The sequence below is a fragment of the Girardinichthys multiradiatus genome, chromosome 14 (genome assembly GCF_021462225.1).
Source record: "Girardinichthys multiradiatus isolate DD_20200921_A chromosome 14, DD_fGirMul_XY1, whole genome shotgun sequence".
Lineage (NCBI taxonomy): Eukaryota > Metazoa > Chordata > Actinopteri > Cyprinodontiformes > Goodeidae > Girardinichthys > Girardinichthys multiradiatus.
The window spans coordinates 13,891,722-13,913,573 of NC_061807.1; the positions used below are offsets into that span (position 1 = coordinate 13,891,722).

The window sequence follows — 21,852 nt, forward strand, 5'->3', positions numbered from 1 at the left end:
CAAAGATCCATGTGAATCTCTGCAGCCGCAGGTTGCAGACCCCTGGTGTGTTAAGAGCTTGCAGTGGTCGGAATGACTAAAAAAGCTCTAGATAAATTCAGTCCATTCATCATTTATAAGGTACCAGTATTTCAGATAGTTTGAATAATCAGGATGAATATTTATACTTTCTATACTTAAGAAACAGCTTCTGATGGATTTTTTTGCTCTGACCATGTAATACAAAAACTAACCGGCAGAATGAGCTGAGGTCATTTTTATCTTGATGGATAAGAATCAGTCATAAGCTCTTTATTCATAGAGCTGAGTTTTAGATTTCAAATTATTTTCTAATAGGAAACGGAACATCAATTTCTCAAAAGCTAATAAAACACAGTCAAAGAAGTGTCAAATTTGAAAAAGAAAAACTATTATTTAGGTTTTACTCCAAAAAGAACATGTCAAATATTTGTATACTCTTCTCCATATTTAATGGTAAAATCTTTCCTCTGTTAGTCTGATGATTTATGTTTGATGATGTGCTCCAAGTCTTTGAGGCTGGAAGCCCTCCGTACCATCACCCCAAGCTTAAGCTCCCTCCTTCAAGTCAGGAATTGCTGGTATGTAAAGTAACACTGTCATTTAAAACTTGGATCTGCCAAAGACATGAACAATTTTAAGCTTCGCTGTACATACCTGTGTTGGTTTATACCTTTTAAAACCAAATTTAAGACTAATAATTTAACTGAATATCTGTTCTGCTTAACCAGCATCTATGATTAAAATAAATGAATGTTAATATCCACAGCAACATTCTCTATTATATGGGGCATGAGATTCCATATGACCAAAATTGCAATTTAACTTACCTTAGTTTGGCACTGTCGTCCGAGCTTTGTTCAAAGCTGCATAATTTAGCACCTTTTTTAGATGGGTGTCTCCAAATATTTGAAGGAAACTGTACAAATCATCTGTTAATAATTACTTATTGGTTGGGAGGAAAGGCGGGAAGTTGTGTAAATGCCTTGAGAAGCTTCACAAAGATTGTTAAGCTCTGATAAAAAGTTTTGGTTTATCAACTCCTTAATGTGAGAAAAAAGGGAAAAAAGTAATGGCATTTCAAAGAATTACGCCTGAAATAATGTTTAGATCTATACAGCTTTTCTTTTTGCAGGACATTAAAGTTTTAATAAAGCATCCTTTCACTCACCTTCTATCACCTTCAGTCAAAATGTAAAACTAACCCACAGTAGTTTCAGAGATTTGCATAAATTTAAAATCTAAATCACATGAACCATCTAAGACTCTGCAGCTGTCCAATCACTGCTCCAACTGCATGCACAGCAGCAAGTGATTTGTCAAACTTATTCTCAGGCTGTTTTCTTTACTTTTCCTTTTTTGTCTATATTTTGCAATGATGTGAAAGAAAAACAGATTCAGTTTTCATCTAGGTTTCAATTATATCGACCTGTGACTTTTGATGATGCAGATTAATGTCATGCTTTATTAAAAAATGTTCTTCTTTCGCTGCAACACAACATGTCCGGTTGTCTGATTTATCAATAAACTGAAGTGAAACAATGTATGGGTTAAGCTGAATATGTGCGGATGCGATGCTACTCTGTGTTGCTGTGCTGTGAATCATCCTGCAGCACTTGTGTCTAGATGTGACTGACACCAAATCAGATATAAAAGAGCCATCAGTCAGTCACTGCCCGTGAAATCAGCTAAATCTTGTCACCGTTAAATCGATTAATGCATCTTCACCATGTCGCCACTCTGTTGTGGAGCTTGGCAGGAAACAGTTTAGTTTTTCTCTGTCTTATTACTATTTGTTTGCATCTTCTGATCAGTTAGGTTAACTTTGGAAGTCATTTTTTGTTGGCTAAAAATAGACCTTTTTGAAATATAAACTTGTATAAGAAACATTGAAGTGTACCATGTTTTACACAGTGACTAACTGTGCTCCTTTTTCACACCGAAAGATTGAGATTGAACTTCAGTCTCTGGATGCCCTATTCGAACTTAGCCTGGAAATTTCGGTTCTCATCCCAAACGTATCATTATCTGAGAAGTTTTGATTTATTTTCAACAGATATCTAAAACATTTGCATGGAAAACTGATGCTATTTAATATTTATTCCTACCTGAATTTGAATTCTCTAAATGCTTCAACTTATATACTTGGATTTCGTTTACACTACTCTTTTATTTTCCTTGTTAAAAAAGAAAGTCTCAGCAAACGCATACTGAAATACAAACGCAAAACCAGTAGGTGGCACTATTGTCAACACCTTCAAATACAAATAAATTAACATTTTTGAAAGTATTCCCCTAGACCATATATTAAGTTTAAAGGGACAAAGTCAGAACTAATAGTAGTAATACATGAAGAATCTTTATTTAAAAATCCTTTTTAACACCAAAAAGCCATTTATCAGGATTTTTGTGGGGCCTAAATTACTTCACAGAGATGCATAGAGATTCTATTTATTGTTGTTTTATGTTATATTGTTACATAGGTTTTATCTTTTATTTCAAAAGTCTATAATAAATACAAAAGAAGAAAACTTTCAAATAAATGTAAAAAAAAAACTGAAGGTAAAAAATGTTTAGCACCCAACTGATTTAGACATACTTTAGTACATATACAGACCAGAGATTGATATGTAAATGATTTGATTTGCAAGAGGGCACAAGTTGAGGCATCACCACTGAGAGTGTTATCAGGTAGGTACCAGAGCGACTAAAAGTACTTAAAACCAGAAGATTTTACTGAATGTTGGCAACGCAATGAATCCTGTTTCATCTCGTGTCTGTTCTGCCCAGTCCTTCCCTTCATTTAACATGTTGACAGAAACTAGGTGAGTTCTAATTGCTTTGATTATGTAGGGGGAGATTAAAATGATAATGCTGAACTTCTAAGTCAGGTCATGAAAGAAACTGACAACCGAGGACATATCGCCTTCCTAAAGTGTTGTCAAATGTCGTACCAGAAACTTCAAACACTTTATGTCAAATTAAGGGGGAAGATTGTTGTCAAAAACTAAATATAGTCGTTACAGTGATTGGATACAATTATCTGCTAAGCCCATTTACAGTATTACACACATTTGCCTATTTATTGTCACTTAAATTAGTAGCATTTAAATTCATCCTTATTGACATGCTTTCAGCTGGCACTGATTCCTTGTACTCAAAATAATTGAAAGTCAATATGCCAATATAATGCATGTCCTTAGAGCCAGAATATGATGCTGGAAATTTGGTTGCCCAGGTCCCCACCCTAGCTACCCAGTGTTAATGACACCAGACGTCAAACCACTCTCCACAAGGAGTTGGCCCAAGTTGTAAGGGCTTCTTCATGATTAATGAACATTAATGAACGATTCCAAATCCCAAGAGTCAAAGTAATACCATTTCATCAGAGAGCAGCACAGGGCTCCAGTAGAATGCCCAAGTCCTCCAAATCCTGATTTGCTCTGACAAAACCTGTGATCTTCCTTCATCCAGATTGTCGAATCGGTCTCAGTCTGACCTTACTCCTGAGGCCAGTTTGTCATGGAAGAACCATCCAGGGACCGAAGCCCCGGACAGCACAACCCCCAGTGTCATAGGGGTACTCCTCCACCAGGTTAAGGTGGCAGGTCAGTTAAGGTCTCAATTCTCAACCAGAAAACTATGGACTGCTTCTTGGAATGAGTCGGTCTAAGAGTTTAAGTAATGTGTGATGGCAGGACAAAATATGAGATTGATAGAATAAATAACTGAATCTAACTGTACTGTTCAATGGTTAGGATTAATGGGAATGTATGTACATGACTTTTGTGAAGTGCCTTGAGATGACATATTTTGTGAATTGGCGCTATATAAATAAACTGAATTGAATTGAATAGTCACATTGATGTCTTGTCTGTTCTAATGTGGGTGCTGCTCCAGTCTGTACCAGTGAAGCTCAGCCAAAAAGAGAAACTCTCAATCTACCAATTCATCTTAATTTGCCTCAATTGCCCATTATTCATTATCATAAGATGCATCATGAACGAGGAACCAGAGGCTGGATGCAGACAACAGAAATTGTCTTCCTCCAGTAGGTGGTTGGGTTCAGCCTTAGAGATAGTAGTTAGGACCTCTCATTTTGGCAGAGCTCAGAGATGTGTGCTGTGCTGCTCCTCTGCATAGAAGGGAATCAGTTAAAATCATTTGGTCAACTGTTTAAGATGTTTACTTTTAGAAGCATGCCCAACAGGAGGAAACCTTAAGACATAGCCATAACTCACTTTGAGAGCGTTGAACTGAAAAAAAAAATGTCTGCCTCTGGAAGTGATTGATGAGAAGTCCAAAAGTATCACACTAAAATACAACAAACTTGAAACTTCAGAAGTTGTTGTTTTTTTTGTACTTTACTTAGTATGACCATATTAAAAAACTAACCTACTGGAATGAGCAACTTTATTGTGGGAAATCTATTATCAGCATGTTAGGTCGGAGCATTTTAAATCTCTGAACAGGAGCAGTATTTTTCCATTCAGTGTAAAACTTTGTGAGGAATCAGATGTGCTGATCGTACTCCTCTGAAGTGTAAGCATTCATGCATTTTCTTGGACATACTGTATATGGGCCTAACAGTTGGAATTGATAAAGATCAGCATATGTGACGATGGACTGCACACTCTACTTATATTGCTGCGTTTATTTTTAAAATACAGGTTGTCATCTTTGCTTCTGCTTATATGGAAGCATATCTCAAATACTCACTGTGTGTGTGTGTGTGTGTGTGTGTGTGTGTAGATGTTGGATAAGCCTAAAATAAGCTATTCCTCATACACATACACACACTTTCACTGGAACAAGGCACTGTTCTGGAAAATGTCACACACTCATCCAAATGAACAGCGCTCCTTCCCTCCTCTGTTCTTTCACTCCACTCCCATCCCTCTATTTTCATTTCCTGTCACTCTCTTACTGCTTATATACTTTTCCTCATCCTACCTTGTACCCCCTTCTCTCCTTCCTTTCTACACTCAAATTGTCCTTGGATCTTCTTCTCTGCATCTCAAACTCTACCTCCTTTTCTTCCGTCTCATTTCTCCCTTCATGATGTTCCAGTAATTGAATTAGGTGTCCCATAGATACAGACTCCCACACAACGGGCAGAACAAAACGCTGTGACCAGACCACGGCATAAGCTACAACTAAGGCACCAGGTGTCTGTATATTGATGTACTATATCTGTTCCCATGTATACTTACACATAAGCCAACGTTTACACAAATATTTTGTCAGTTTGGTACATTTTGGACCAGATATAATTAGAATAGTGGCAGTTCATTTAGAAAGGGTTACCTAGAGTAATGGCTGGTTTCTATAAAACAGATGTAGTACAAATCCGGTGATAGTGTATCTTATTATTGTGGGGTGCATGAGAATATCAAGAACCCAACTGCTTTACATTTACAACATATTAGATCATATCTTTCTATCTGGGATTGTTTTTTTTCTTTGGAAGAGAAAGTTTAAAATCCCATTCCTTATGCTAAACATGAAATACGGATATCACTTGTACAACATAATCAGATTCCTACAACTCTTTCAGTTTTACTGTCACAGTCCTGACATCCTCCCTGGACCAGTTGTTTCTTCTGATCTCATTAGTTATGAAAAAACTTTCTGATTCAGTAATGTAATTATGTAGAGAAGTTGAAAGCATGATTAGCATATGAGAATATATCCCAAGCTTTGAACATCTAATTAATGATTATTCAATCCAGCATCTGAAAATAAAGAATATGGCACAGCTGCAAACCTGAAGACACGGTCTTCAGCCTAAACTGATAAGAAACTATTAGTCTTACACAACTCATTTGGCCTTCTTAAAAACGTCTGCATCCTGTTTTGTGGACCCTAAAAAAAGAATTTATGAAAATAATGAATTTTTTACTTATAGTATGCTATTCTTGGCTGGAAATACAATAAGCATGTAATTTGTCAGATTACAGCCTTGCTGTTGAAACACAGCGGAGCGAGAAACAATCTAAAAGCAATCCAAGTTATCCCACTGTTGAGAAAATCCATGGTAACAAATCCACAAAGTTTACAGGGATGGTGGAGGGTAACAGATTACATGTAAAGAATTAAAGTCTTTTGATTTTTATGATGTGGCGAGCAGAACAGGAAGTCTCAGGTTAGCAGGAGCCTCGGGAGTTCATAATGACTCTTATTTTTGAATGGATTACCTTCTGCATGATGGAAATTTTAGGCTATCTGCAATCTGGATCAGTCTAGGCGTTCCCGACGGGTGTTGGATTGCAAGAGTCGTCAAACATTAAAAGAGAACAAAGCCATAACAATTTAAAATATACTAATGTATTTGCTTGTCTAGTTTCATAAACATATGAAAGTGAATGACTTTCCTTTCCTAATCCATAGCTGAGGCTCCTCTACAAAAGCTTTCCTTGAGGTTTATGTGTGTTTTCATAGGAAATTTAAGATTTCTTCCAGTAGCAAATTTGTGAGATCAGACACTGATGTTGACCGAGAAGCTCTGGGTTGCAATATCTGCTGTAATTCATCCTAAATTTCTATTGTGTGTGTGTTTCAAGGGTTCTATCAGTTTGAGAGCAGGACTTTGTGCAGGCCAGTTAAGTTCATTCACTAAACCTGCTCATCCATGAATTCAGACCTTGCCATGTGTGCTGGTGTGCAGTCATTTTGGATCAGCCACAGGATGCCAGTGGTCATAGGATGCCAAAGCTGGATAGTGTCTGAAACCACATGGTTAAACATAAGGTGATGTTTTACTTTTTTGCTATAGGCATGGATTAAGCAGCCCCTGATCTGTCTACCTTGACTAACGTGATGCTTAACCTTTATTATACAGGTCCTTCTCAAAATATTAGCATATTGTGATGAAATTAATTATTTTCCATAATGTCATGATGAAAATTTAACATTCATATATTTTAGATTCATTGCACACTAACTGAAATATTTCAGGTCTTTTATTGTCTTAATATGGATGATTTTGGCATACAGCTCATGAAAACCCAAAATTCCTATCTCACAAAATTAGCATATCATTAAAAGGGTCTCTAAACGAGCTATGAACCTAATCATCTGAATCAACGAGTTAACTCTAAACACCTGCAAAAGATTCCTGAGGCCTTTAAAACTCCCAGCCTGGTTCATCACTCAAAACCCCAATCATGGGTAAGACTGCCGACCTGACTGCTGTCCAGAAGGCCACTATTGACACCCTCAAGTAAGAGCGTAAGACACAGAAAGAAATTTCTGAACAAATAGGCTGTTCCCAGAGTGCTGTATCAAGGCACCTCAGTGGGAAGTCTGTGGGAAGGCAAAAGTGTGGCAGAAAACGCTGCACAACGAGAAGAGGTGACCGGACCCTGAGGAAGATTGTGGAGAAGGGCCGATTCCAGACCTTGGGGGACCTGCGGAAGCAGTGGACTGAGTCTGGAGTAGAAACATCCAGAGCCACCGTGTACAGGCGTGTGCAGGAAATGGGCTACAGGTGCCGCATTCCCCAGGTCAAGCCACTTTTGAACCAGAAACAGCGGCAGAAGCACCTGACCTGGGCTACAGAGAAGCAGCACTGGACTGTTGCTCAGTGGTCCAAAGTACTTTTTTCGGATGAAAGCAAATTCTGCATGTCATTCAGAAATCAAGGTGCCAGAGTCTGGAGGAAGACTGGGGAGAAGGAAATGCCAAAATGCCAGAAGTCCAGTGTCAAGTACCCACAGTCAGTGATGGTCTGGGGTGCCGTGTCAGCTGCTGGTGTTGGTCCACTGTGTTTTATCAAGGGCAGGGTCAATGCAGCTAGCTATCAGGAGATTTTGGAGCACTTCATGCTTCCATCTGCTGAAAAGCTTTATGGAGATGAAGATTTCATTTTTCAGCACGACCTGGCACCTGGTCACAGTGCCAAAACCACTGGTAAATGGTTTACTGACCATGGTATCACTGTGCTCAATTGGCCTGCCAACTCTCCTGACCTGAACCCCATAGAGAATCTGTGGGATATTGTGAAGAGAACGTTGAGAAACTCAAGACCCAACACTCTGGATGAGCTAAAGGCCGCTATCGAAGCATCCTGGGCCTCCATAAGACCTCAGCAGTGCCACAGGCTGATTGCCTCCATGCCGCGCCGCATTGAAGCAGTCATTTTTGCAAAAGGATTCCCGACCAAGTATTGAGTGCATAACTGTACATGATTATTTGAAGGTTGATGTTTTTTGTATTAAAAACACTTTTCTTTTATTGGTCGGATGAAATATGCTAATTTTGTGAGATAGGAATTTTGGGTTTTCATGAGCTGTATGCCAAAATCATCCGTATTAAGACAATAAAAGACCTGAAATATTTCAGTTAGTGTGCAATGAATCTAAAATATATGAATGTTAAATTTTCATCATTACATTATGGAAAATAATGAACTTTATCACAATATGCTAATATTTTGAGAAGGACCTGTACTAGCCATTTTTTCAGTTTCCCACTGATACAGCTTTCAATATTATGAAACAGGGGTGTGAAAGAGAAGAATATTGCTGGAAAGCTTGAATGTTTACAGAAAGTGATTTTTCTCTTGCTGGGAGTGAGCTGTGTGAGAGAGAGAGAGCAAAGGTGCATGAAGGGATGTCTCTCCTATCAAACCAGAAGCAGTTAGAGATCTCTCTCTGTGGAGCCACAACCGCAGCCCGCACTCTGGTTTCCTTTTTAGTTTTTCCAAACAGCTAATGTTCCATCACCTGTAGCTCTGGGGTCCGTGATTTTCCGAGGCTCCAACAAAACCCTCATTTCCATATTTGTTTCCCCCGCCGCTGGCATCCCGATGGGTCGCACGGAGGAGACGCAGCATCAGCACCGCGGCCAGACGCGCCTCGAGCCGCTCCGACTCTGTTCGACAGGCTGGAGGAGGACGAGTTGATTCTGCGGAGTTAAAGAAGAGCGAGGAGGAGAGGAAGACGGAGGTGGAAATCCCGCGAGAGAAAGGAAAGAGAGAGAGGGAGAGAGAGGGGAGGAAAAAAGCGGAGAGAAACACATTCAGACCAGAAGCGCCGCATGTGAGGCACGCGAGCGGAGAGGGGAGTAATCATTAATTTTGGAGGAGCTCCGCGGTGAATTTCTCCTCTTTTTCCAGCTTACAGACGGAGAGAAAGGAGTCTCCGCGACAGGTAAGGACCACCTAACAGCTCTGCCTAAACCTTCTGTGGCGCACACGGAGAGAATCAACACCTGTATGCATCCTAAGCCTGATTGATTCAATTAACGGCAGCTGACGTCTGTTACGGTGGCTCAGTTAAAGGACGGCCATAATGTAGAGTGGATTTTTGAAATAGAATGTTTTCAGTGGTTAAAGGGCTTAAAAAAATGTTGTCGTTAGTTTATTTCACTTTTTATTCTGTTCACTCTAACAAATGTATCTTTTAGCAAACGGGCTCTTTTTATGTTAAGAAACGTCTCTTCTATCGTTTGGTTGTATACTACCTTCTCATTCAGGTTGGGCCGATTCTGCATGCGCAGATGAGCCCCTTAAACATGCTGTATATACCTATATTTATTTTCTTAACAGATCCTTAGTATTTAGTCATATTTGGTTTTTGAAAGTGATGATGGTGTTGCTTTGGATCTGCCGCTGCAGGTTTTGCGCGGTGTTGCAGAGGGGGAAAGATGGAGAGAGAAGGAGTGAGCGGGAGAGAGATGGCTTGGCTGCATGGGAGATGCTTTGGGTGACTGGTGGGTGGTTTATGTATCCTGAATGTATTGACTAATGCTGAGAAGAAAAAAGAGGGGGTGTAGGTGAAGTGTGTGTGTGCGCGTCAGTTTGTGTGTGCGGGCCGCAGAGTTTGTGTGGGTCTCTCCGGGCTCTGTGTTTTTGCGCGTTGGTGCGTTTTGGGTGCGCATGAAAAGGCTTTGTGCGGTTAGAGAAGGATGGTGCAGCTCTCTGTAGTAGTTTGATTGTGTGTGTGTGTTCGTTTGTGCGTCTTATATGAAGAACGAGACAGAAATGGACAAAGCTGCAAAATGTTTGGGCTTCCCTATGGTTTTGGGAGTGCATAGACCACAGACTCACAAAGCCTGAGGGCTTTCCCCGCTAATTAAAACCTTCGTCAGCCTTTTTTTAAGTGCTTCCTCCGTCTGTTCCTACAGGAAAGCACAATCCTCTTTACATTTAAGGAAGGCCTAACTATAGGTTAAAAACACCTACAAACAGAGAAAATGAACGTCCTGCAGCAATATCAATAAGTATAATCAGCCATGTCTTCTAAATGATGACCAACGTTTATGGAGAGATGCTGCGGAGAACGACGTTGATCCTTTAATGTCTTGTAATAGCAGCAAAAGTTGCTGAATCGTAGAATTGTTTAGTTGGGCAGTTTCCCTATAAGGAGAGCCGTTTCATTCAAAATTAAATAAATAACTACTGCTATTGATAAATTATTAATAAATATTCCATGAAATAAAACAAAATAATTATGTTAAAAAATTTTTTAACCTCTATTCATTTAATTTACTTAAAGATGTATTTATTTATTTCATAATGCAGTTTTATTTGGTGACACTTTTATTTTTTAAAGCTACTTTACGTATTTCAGTGAATCTTATTGTTTAACGTCTTTCATTTTAAGTTCTTTTTATTTCATGTTCTTATATTCAAATGAGGGGGCGGAGTTTTATCTGTGGGGCGGAGCTGGGACAGCAGGGCCGAGCCCAACTAGTGGCAGTGGCCGGAAGAAGACAGCATGCTGGAGCTGTTGCCGCCAGTGCCGCTGCATGCCAGAAGGTGCCACACCGGCCATAGAAGCCTGCCACGGCGGTTGCCGCTGTTTTTGTGGAATCTGTGCAACAAGTCTTCGTCATCCTTTCAGCACGTCATACATACACACACGTAGTGCTATTTATTTTCCATCTCAAGTAAATACAGCCGCCTTATGTTATGGGTCTAATGCTGTTTATTAAATAATAACCAATAATGACATAATTTGAAAGTAATTACTGACTAACAGGCAATAGTAACAATAATGACATCCCGTTTGCCGATAATCCGCATTGGCTTTCACAAAAACAGCAGGAGCTGCTGTGGCAGCATGTTAAAGGCTTTTACAGCCGGTCTGGCACCCTGTGGCAGCCTTGTGGCCAGGGACTTCCACAGAGTGCCAGCGTGTTTTTAAGCATTTATTTATAATTTTCTGTGAGTGACAATTCATAATAGCCGCTACTGCTCTATAATGAACCGATTGTTTGTGCAATAAGTCTTATTCATTCTTTTAGCACGTCATTCATGCATACACATAATGCTTTTTACTTCCCATCTCAAGTAAATATTGCCATCTTATGGTATGTGTCTAACGCTGTTTATTAAATAAAAACCAATAAAGACATCATCATTTAAAAGTAACAGGCTATAAAAATAATGACATCCCGTTTGCCGATAATCAGCATTGGCTTCCACAAAAACAGCGGCAACCGCTGTAGCAGGCTTTGGCACCAGGGGAGCCAGGCTCACTCCGGCATGCTGTCGTCTGCCGGCCTCAGCCACGAATTGATCTTGGCCCTGCTGTCCCAGCGCTGCCCAGCAGATAAAACTCAGCCCCCTCATTTGAATATAAGAACATAAAATAAAGAGATTGAAATAAAAAATGGGGTTAAAAAGTAAAGTTCACTGAAATACGTAAAGTAGCTTTACAAAATAAAAGTATCACAAAATAAAACTGCATTATGAGATAAAAAATAAATAAATAAATCTTTAAGTAAATTAAATAAATCTTGAAATGAATTAAATAGAATAAGATGAAAATTTCTTTTAAAATAAAAATATTCAGGAATCATGACAGTGTGAAGCAGGGACAATGGGTTACGGAAATAAAGTGGAAATAAATATTCTAACTTAGATTATGACCAAAAAATAGCAAAGTTAAGACATTATTTATAATAATAATAATAATACATTTTATTTAATAGGCGCCTTTCTGGCACTCGAGGTCACCTTACAATGAATACAAATCAATATTAAAAACAAGAACAAATAAAAAATAAAATTAAAATATAAACACGTCGATCAAGCAGTTAAAATGTAACAGTGCGAAATAATCATGTGCAGAAGGCAGTCCTAAACAAGTGAGTCTTCAGTGAAGATTTGAATTGAGAAAGGGAATTTATGTTCCTTAAATCGGTCGGCAGAGAGTTCCAGAGCCGAGGAGCAGAGCGGCTGAAAGCTCTACCCCTCATGGTGGTGAGACAGGCAGAGGGAACAATCAGGTGAATAGGCGAGGACGATCTGAGAGTGCGAGAGGGAGTAGCAACGTTGAGAAGATGGGATAGATAAGGTGGAGAGAGATTATGGACAACCTTGAAAGTGAGAAGAATGATTTTAAAGTCTATACAGAACTTGATGGGGAGCCAGTGGAGCTCTGACAGAACAGGAGAGATGTGATGGAAGGAAGGGGTTCTAGAGATGATACGGGCAGCTGAGTTTTGAACTAGTTGAAGCTTATGAAGAGATTTGTGTGGAAGACCGAACAGGAGGGAATTGCAGTAATCAAGACGGGAAGTGACAAGGCTATGAACGAGGATGGCAGTAGTATGTGAAGTGAGGGAGGGGCGAAGACGACTGATATTTCGCAGATGAAAAAGGCGGACCGGGTCATGTTATTGATGTGAGATTGGAAAGAGAGAGTACTGTCGAGGATGACACCCAAACTCTTTACCTGAGGCGAAGGGGAAACAGAGCCGTTGTCAATATCAATGAAGAAACTGTTTATTTTGGATAATGTGGTTTTTGTGCCAATTAAGAGAACCTCAGTTTTTTCACTGTTTAATTTGAGTAGATTGGTGGAAAACCATGATTTTATTTCAGCCATACAGTCAGTAAGGGAGGTAGATGGAACGTCGGGAATGGGTTTGCAGGAAAAATAGAGCTGGGCATCATCCGCATAACAGTGGAAACTAATATAGTGTTTCCGAAAGATATGGCCAAGGGGGAGGAGGTAGATTATGAAAAGAAGGGGACCCAGGACAGAGCCTTGGGGCACACCGGAAATGACAGAAGAAGGCTGAGAAGAAAATGCTTTTAGCTGAATAAATTGAAAGCGATGGGAGAGATATGATTTAAACCACTTTAGAGGGGTCTGAGTAATACCAATGGAGGAAAGTCTATTGAGGAGGGTGGCGTGACAAATGGTGTCAAATGCTGCACTTAGGTTAAGGAGGATAAGGATGGGAAGTAAGCCTGAGTCAGCTGCCATGAGGAGGTCATTGGTGACTTTTATGAGAGCAGTTTCTGTACTATGGAGAGGGTGGAAACCAGATTGGAACTGTTCATACAGGTTATTATGAGATACGTATGTGTGAAGTTGAGTTGCTACTACTTTTTCTAGAATTTTGGAGATGAAGGGTAGATTAGAAATTGGTCGAAGATTATTGAAGTTTGTGGGATCTGCACCAGGTTTTTTCAAAATAGGACTGATCACTGCAGTTTTGAATGAAGCAGGAACAGTTCCAGTGGAAAGAGAGGAATTTATAATAGTAGAAATGATAGAAACCAATCAGGGAAGATAGGCTTTAACTAGCACTGAGGGGAGAGGGTCTAACTTACAGGTGGATGGTTTAAGCTTCTGGATGATATCTGAAATTTCTGGGATGGAAGGGAGATGAAAGAAAGAAAAGAAATAAGCAGGAGGAGAGAGTTCAGAGGTAACATTGGAAGTTGGTTGTAAACTAAGATGATAGTGAATTTTCTGGATTTTTAAATTAAAGAAAGACATGAGTGAGTTACAAAAGTTAGTTGAGTACAGATGAGGAGGAGAAAAAAGTCTGGGGCTTGAATAATATTCTTATATAATGAGAATAGTGACTTTGAATTTCCTTCATTAGAGCAGATTATATCAGTGTAGTAAATGGATTTTGTTTGAGTAATACAGTCCTTGTAGTGCAGCATGTGGTTTTTGTACATGTCTTTATGAACAGAAAGTCCAGTTTTCTGTTGAAGCGGCTCAAGTTGCCGTCCTTTGGCCTTCATGTGTCGAAGTTCAGACGTAAACCAAGGGGCAGAACGGGAGAATGAGACAGATTTAGTTTTTAGTGGAGCCAGGGAATCGAGTACAGAACAAAGACCAATATTGTAGTGTGATACCAGTTCGTCAAGGGTGGTTACATTATGAATGTCCATTTTGGAGTTAATATTAGCGGAGAGGGAATCTAAGTTGATGTCCTTAATTTTGCAGAAGGAAATGATACATGGAAGTTTAGTGATGGACAGAGAGAGTCTGACATTAAATGAGAAGAGAAAATGGTCTGTTATAGGTAGATCATCAGCAGTACGATCAAAAGGGGAAACACCAGAGCAGCAGATTAAATAAAAAATGTGACCCTTAGAGTGAGTGGGAATGTCAGTGTACTGCTGGAGTCCAAAGCCTTCAAGACAACACATGAGGTCTCTGGGGAGAGGGTTATTAATATTGTCCATATGAATATTAAAATCACCCAGCACAATGTTATTTGAAGAAAGAGTGGAGAGGTGAGTGAGCAGAGTAGCAAAATCATTTAAAAATTTGCTGTTTGGTTTTGGAGGGCGATAGATAACTGTAATGATGGTGGGAGTAGATCCAGACAGTTTGCACACGGTCGATTCAAAAGAGGAGAAGGTAGGAACAGTCAACGACGAGACTTTCCACTTCTCGTTATGAATTATGGCGAGGCCTCCTCCCCGGCTGGTAACCAGTGGTTGGCAGATGTAAACAAACCCAGGAGGGGTAGAATCATTGAGTTGAGAAAAGTCAGTGGGTTGTTGCCAGGTTTCAGTTGAGCAGAGAAAGTCAAACTTACGGTCCGTGATGAGATCCTTAATGAGATGTCCCTTGTTTGTGAGTGAGCGGATGTTGAGCAGACCGAAGTTGACGATGGAGTTGTCGCAGGTGTTAGCTGACCTAGCTAAGCTGGCTAGCACACTGTGGTCAGCAATCCGGCCAGTCTTACGTTGAGGGCGGCGAGAAGTGGACCAGATGGATTTTATTGCCTTCGAGGTGTCTTCCTGGACATTCCGACGAGACCCACGGTGAATATATCTCCGGCGTGGCAGAAATGTTATATCCGATTGATGTAGTAGTGAAGCTGGCGGAGGTGCAGACAGGTGCAGAGGTTGACGTGAAACCCGTGAGGCTAACACGCAAGTCTTGACAGTACAGATTAAGTATTTCTTTGTCCAGATGAAAGCGATTGCTTAGACCATAGTCTAAGAATGCTTTAAAGCTTCAAAAAGTTGAGTATAATCAAAGGTGACCGGTGTCAAAAATGTATTTACGACGAGCAGCGGCAGCCAGTCGTGCCAGCGTTCACCCGCACATCAGTAAGTATTGGGCTTTGGGCTTAATGAAATAAGCCTTATTTTCCCTCTTCTTCTGCTGCTGTTTCAGTTAGTTTTGCACATTGAGCGGTGTTACTAATACATTTGGAAAGAGCAAAGTTTGGGCTTTAATTTGAAAGGCAGGATTGTTGCTGCGTGTTTTTTCAAGTGTCTTTAGCATCTTTTTATGTGTTTCTTTTTATTTTATTTTTTAGCTGCTTAGTACTGTAATTGGGTCTTGTTGAGGTGGAAAATTGTGTTTCCATCCTTTAGATGAGCCTCTTCCCTTTAGGTGGATAGGAAATAAGCATATATTAGTTAATATTATGAATGGTTATATTAGTTAATATCAGCAAGTTAAGTGTCCCACCAGAGACAAAAACACACTGGACCACTGTTACACATTTTTAAAGGACTCATATCATGGTGTTACCAAGGCTGCTCTGGGTTTTTCGGATCATTCTCTTATCCACCTAATCTCAACCTACAGGCAGAAATTAAGAGCTTCCAAACCCGTGGTTCACACTGTTAAGAAGTGGACTGAGGAATCAAAGCAGATGCTACAGGCCTGCTTTGAATGCACAGACTGGACTGTTTTTGAAACCTCAGCCACTGACTTAATCCAACTAACTGATGTGGTGACATCATACATCAGTTTCTGTGAGGACATGTGTGTACAGACCAAGACCTCCTGCACCTTTGGGAATAACAAGCCATGGTTTACTCCACACCTCAGGAATCTGCGCAGAGACAAAGAAGAAGCTCACAGCAGTGGAGATTGGACGCGGTACAGGCAGGCCAGGAACAAACTAACAAAGGAGATCAAAGCAGCTAAGAGAAGCTACAGTGAGAAGCTTAAGAACAGCCTTTCTACTGGTGACACTTCAGCTGTATGGACTGGTCTGAGAAACCTGACTGCCTATAGGAGACCCCCACCCATCCTGAACAGAATCCTCGCCTGTCGAACCGTCTGAATGGCTTCTACTGCAGACATGACAAGAAGCCATTCACACCTCAAATCATCCCCTCCACATCCCATTCAGGGACAAATTCGACCCGTAAAACAACCAACCCCCTACCTTCAGATCCTCTGCCTGCACTAAAGATCTCCAAGGAAGATGTAAATAGGCTCTTTCAGCGCATGAAAACAAAGAAAGCTGAAGGACCTGATAACATCTCCCCATCATGCCTGAAAGCCTGTGCACATCAACTCGCTCTGATCTTCACCCGGATCTTGAACAAGTCACTGGAGACGTGTGAGGTCCCCTCTTGCTTCAAACGATCCACCATCATCCCAGTGCCCAAGAAACCCACCATCCTAGGATTAAACGACTACAGGCCTGTAGCCCTGACATCTGTGGTCATGAAATCCTTAGAGCGGCTGGTGTTGAAGCACCTGAAAGACATCACAGGCCCCCTGCTGGACCCCCTGCAATTTGCTTGCCGAGAGAACAGGTCGGCAGATGATGCTGTTAACTTAGGTATACACTTCATCCTGCAACACCTCGACCGTCCAGGGATCCTGTTTGTAGACTTCAGCTCGGCCTTGAACACCATGATACCAGACATCCCCCACCAGAAGCTCACCCAGCTCAACGTCCCAGCCTCCACCTGTCAGTGGATCAACAGCTTCCTGACGGACCGACAGCAGCAGGTGAGACTGGGGAGCATCTTCTCCCGAACCAGATCAATAAGTACTGGTGCCCCCCAGGGCTGTGTTCTATCCCCACTCCTCTTCTCCCTGTACACAAATGACTGCACCTCAGTTGCAAATCCACCTTTGTATATATGTATATTTAAGGACATAAAGATATATGCAGAATATATCATACAGAATATAACACAAAAAAGAAAACCCAGAGAGCAAAATGTACCGGAGTCAAATTCCTTGTTTGTTGTATGTACAAACCTGGCAATAAAGCTAATTCTGATTAATGTATAGGATGTGTTTGGATGGATTTTGTTGGAAGACATGCTGCTGCTCCCAGCACTGACGGAGCTTGGATTATACGGGTTAAACTAAAAAGCGATAATTTCACCTACTGCTACTAATATAATATAACATATTGATCCTGTAAACAGCTTTTAAATGTTCCCTAAACCCCGGAATCGCCTTTGCTCAACAATATCTCAATGCTGCTGTCATACCTGTTTTATGCATCTTTCTCTGCTACACTTTTTTCTTCCACTAAGCTTTTCTATTAATGTAACATAGCACTGTGTGAACAGAAAGCTTCTTTCAGCAAATAAAACAGAACAAAATCTAGCAACATTACCTAGTTTTCTGTATAGTAGCTAGCTTGTCGTTTTCCAACTTGCAACTTCAACACACTTAAGTCTGTTTTGGTTTCTAAATCCATTTTCCAGCTTGAATGATAAAACGTAGTCACTGTTACTTGTTTTTGGTCCAGAGTATCATTATTTTTTGTAGTTCCTAACAAACATCATGTGACTGAACTAACTGGTATTTAGTTTTGTACCAAGTAACACCAATAGTACCTACGTTTTGACAATCTTGGGCATATTACCTTTTTTTAATTTGATTTAATTATTAGTTATTTGAATGTTAATGTGGAATAAATGTACAGGTAATTGTTTAAGTATCTATTATATATAACACGTTTTTGCTTTTCTGCTCTTCAAAAGTTCACAACAACAACAACAAGCTGATATTAGCTTGTTAATTACTCAGACTTGCCAACTTGTTGTGGGCTGCTTTGCAGACATGCCACTCCACCTATTGCCCACAGCAACAGGTGGGCAATAGGTGGAGTGAGGGGCAGTTATGCAATATGAAGAGGAATCTGTGGTCACTCCAGTACTTTCTCTGACATCTCACTAAATAATAGACTGTTAACTGTAGGAACTTGATATAATGTAAAATCTAATTAGTTTTGAAATCATAACTCTTTAAATTGTGTTTTACATTGATACCATTAACAGCCCCAAGTTTATAATGTTATAAAAATGTTTATCATGTTTATCAAATTCTTACAATGGCCCACTTTCTCTTTTAAAGCGTAATATCAGCCTAAATAAGAGAAACCGGTGTTACTCCTTAGTTTCACATCATGATTTTCAATGCTGACCAGTAATATTTCAAAAATATACCTATTATGTGTTTATCGTAGGTAAGGTAAAAGTGCTGGAACCTTCTTTCCAGCCAGCTGGCCAGCAGTGTGCAGTAACGGATGTAGGGACATCACAGCACTGCTCTATGTGCCATACAGCTGGAGCAAACTCTGGTCACTGACACATTTGAGCAGTTTTGAAAACATAGCTGGTCAAGTTATATAGATATACCCATGACTGGCCCATGCCTATGGAAACATTCATGTAGGTTTGGGACATTAAATCATACAAGTTCACCGTAGGTATAGACTGCATATTTTTCACTTTTGTTTACTAAAAGTCAGCCTCAAACCTCACACAAAACGGAAAGTTCTGTGTTTTAGTGGCCTTGGCTTTGTCTCCTGATTGTTTTTCATATGTTTGTCCATCATCTGCAGGAATTGTTCCATTCTGTTAGGAAGCATGTTTGTGCTCCTCCTTTTTCCCACCATGAGCAAATAATACAAAATCGAAACATTATCAATCATCTTATTGCTTTTAAGCACATAACTATAGTTTTTGTAAGGGTTAAGACAAAAGGCAGGCGAAACGGTGGGGCATGGAAATAAACAAAGTGGTGAAAAAAGCAAATGAGGATAAAAAAGCTCTTTGAGAGGAAGCACTGACATGAATGTTTGTTTAAATAAGGGATTTAAAGAAAGCTGTGGCTTAGCTCCTTGGAGTGCAGCGAGAAGCAAGAATTTCACACTAAGAACGACGTTTGACTACAGGGGAAAAGGATCATATTTAAGCCTTGTCTCAGGATAATAGATTTAAAACTGTCAACTGGAAAGCAAAAATGCTTCAGACTAATTTTCAGTTTTCAGGCCTATTTTCACTGGTTTGGATGGGAGATGACAGTGCTAGGAGAGATGCTTCTGCAGGTGCCTGCAGCTTGACTTTATCTGTGCAGCTGCAGTGCTGAACGTTAACAGCAGATGGCTGTGACCTCACAGATAATCTGAAATGGAAGGATGTGAAATGGAAGCACCTGGAGCTCTGTGAATTTGTGGGTAGACTACACATTGCCTGTAAGCAACAAACATATAGGCTGCCCAGATTAATCATTTCTCATCTTCCATCTGGTTCTTTTGCATTGTATGAGTTTTGTGTAGGTCTTCAGAAAGGAGTGAAATGTGAATTTAAGAGTAATATGTGGCTAATTTGATCCAACTATGATGCCATGCTGTGTAAACGACTGCTCCCATATTGAGAGACATACCTCATCTTTTATATGTGACAATAATCATGTCCAGTTTCCTTTAGACAAAATAAGAAGAACCCTACAAACAGTATGTGGGGTAGTTTTAAAGGCAGATATTGTGTCCTCCACTTGAAAATAAAATGATCTCAGTGTAAATAAACAGCAGAAAATACAAAAATAATAACAAGTATTCAAGTTCAACCAGCAGCAGAGATAATCTCAACATTAATACATGCCAAATATGAAAAAAATAAAAACTGATTGTAAGGATGGGTCGTGAGTCTCTTTAAAAACCACTTTATTTCTTTGACATAGATTTTTTTTGCAATAACAAATCAAGATGGATAACAGATGTTCTTGAAATTGTTTTTCACAAGTGTATCTCTGTCTTGTTGCAGACATCCCTGCTTCCTGATACACAGAGCATGAAATAGTTTTGCTTCAGGAATCATAGTATGACTGTTGTTTAGAGGTGTGAATGCAGAAAGTTAAACTGTTTGGTAAAATATTTGTGGACAAGACCTGTATGACATACAAGGATGGATTAATTCAAAACTTCCTCCATCCCAATGAAAACAAGACTAGAATCCTTGTTTTGTCTCTATTTCACTTCCAAAAGATGGTGAGAATCGAACGGTCGCTGACAAAATTATTCCTACAGCTTTAAGCTTTTTCTCATTGGATGGTATGAGGTCCCGACGTCCACAAATGGGGGTTGTGCTCACAGCCCAACACCGTGCAGGACGCTTGGCATTTGCCAGAGAACACCAGGATTGGCAAATTTGCCACTGGTGCCCTGTGGTCTTCACAGATGAAAGCAGGTTCACACTGAGCACATGTGACAGACGTGACAGATTCTGGAGACACCATGGAGAGCGATCTGCTGCCTGCAACATCCTTCAGCATGACCAGTTTGGCAGTGGGTCAGTAATGGTGTGGAGTAGCATTTCTTTGGAGGTCCGCATGGCCCTCCATGTGCTCGCCAGAGGTAACCTGACTGCCATTAGGTACCGAGATGAGATCCTCAGACCCCTTGTGAGACCATATGTTGGTGTGGTTGGCCCTGGGTTCCTCCTAATGCAGGACAATGCTAGACCTCATGTGGCTGGAGTGTGTCAGCAGTTCCTGCAAGATGAAGACATTGAAGCTATGGACTGGCCCGCCCGTTCCTCAGACCTGAATCCGATTGAGCACATCTGGGACATCATGTCTCGCTCCATCCACCAACGTCACGTTGCACCACAGACTGTCCAGTAGTTGGCGGATGCTTTAGTCCAGGTCTGGAAGGAGATCCGTCAGGAGACCATCCACCGTCTCATCAAGAGCATGCCCAGGTGTTGTAGGGAGGTCATACAGACACATGGAGGCCACACACAATACTGAGCCTCATTGTGACTTGTTTTAAGGACATTACATCATGACTCCAAATCCAGGCCTCCATTGGTTAATAAATTAGATTTCCATTGATGATTTTTGTGTGATTTTGTTGTCAGCACATTCAACTTTGTACAGAACAAAGTATTCAAAGAGAATATTTCATTCATTCAGATCTAGGATGTGTTATTTGAGTGTTCCCTTTATTTGTTTGAGCAGTGTATTTACTTCCAAGAATATTTGGATTTAGCTCCATCCATGTCCACATCAACTTTGTTTAGCTTTCCTTTCTTTACTGAAGTAAAGCATCCCCACAGCATAACGCCGCCAACACCATTTTATTACCGTGAGGACAATGTGTTTGAGTTTATGCCAAAAGGTTTGGGTTTGGTCTCATTTTACCAGACTACCTTCTTCCACGTCTGCTCTGGTACGTTTCTTATGGTTTTCTTTTTTGCCACACCATAATGCCCAGAGTTGTGGGGTACACAACTAACAGTTTTCCTGTAGTTAGGTTTTCCATGTGAGCTGTGCAGCTCCTCCTCAGTGGCATCTTGGCTTCTACTCTGATTTGTTCTCTCTTTGCCCAGCCTGTTTATTATGATTTCATCCAGATTTCTAGAAAGTTTCCCTTCAGGGGGCGGACCAGCAACCCACTGTCAAACTTTTCGCAACCACGTTCGTCATTGTCGCTGCAGGAAACACAAGGGGCAGCTTACATGGAATATTTCATGTTCGACCATAATTGAATGTAAAGGGTTTACTGTGTAAAAATTGTTTTCTTTTAGCTTTATTGAGTGTTTGAATTTATACTTCAGTGGCAGCC

The 21,852-nt window shown here is 40.3% G+C and overlaps 1 protein-coding gene across 1 annotated transcript in view; it reads left to right on the forward strand.

The window, feature by feature from the left end:
• Window positions 1–8,614: 8,614 nt before the first annotated feature.
• trpc5a (transient receptor potential cation channel, subfamily C, member 5a) overlaps window positions 8,615–21,852 on the forward strand; it is a 175,289-nt gene continuing 162,051 nt past the window's right edge. The window contains exon 1 of the mRNA XM_047386544.1: window positions 8,615–9,170. The gene's annotated coding sequence lies outside the window, so the exon portion shown is untranslated. The remainder of the gene's footprint in view (window positions 9,171–21,852) is intronic.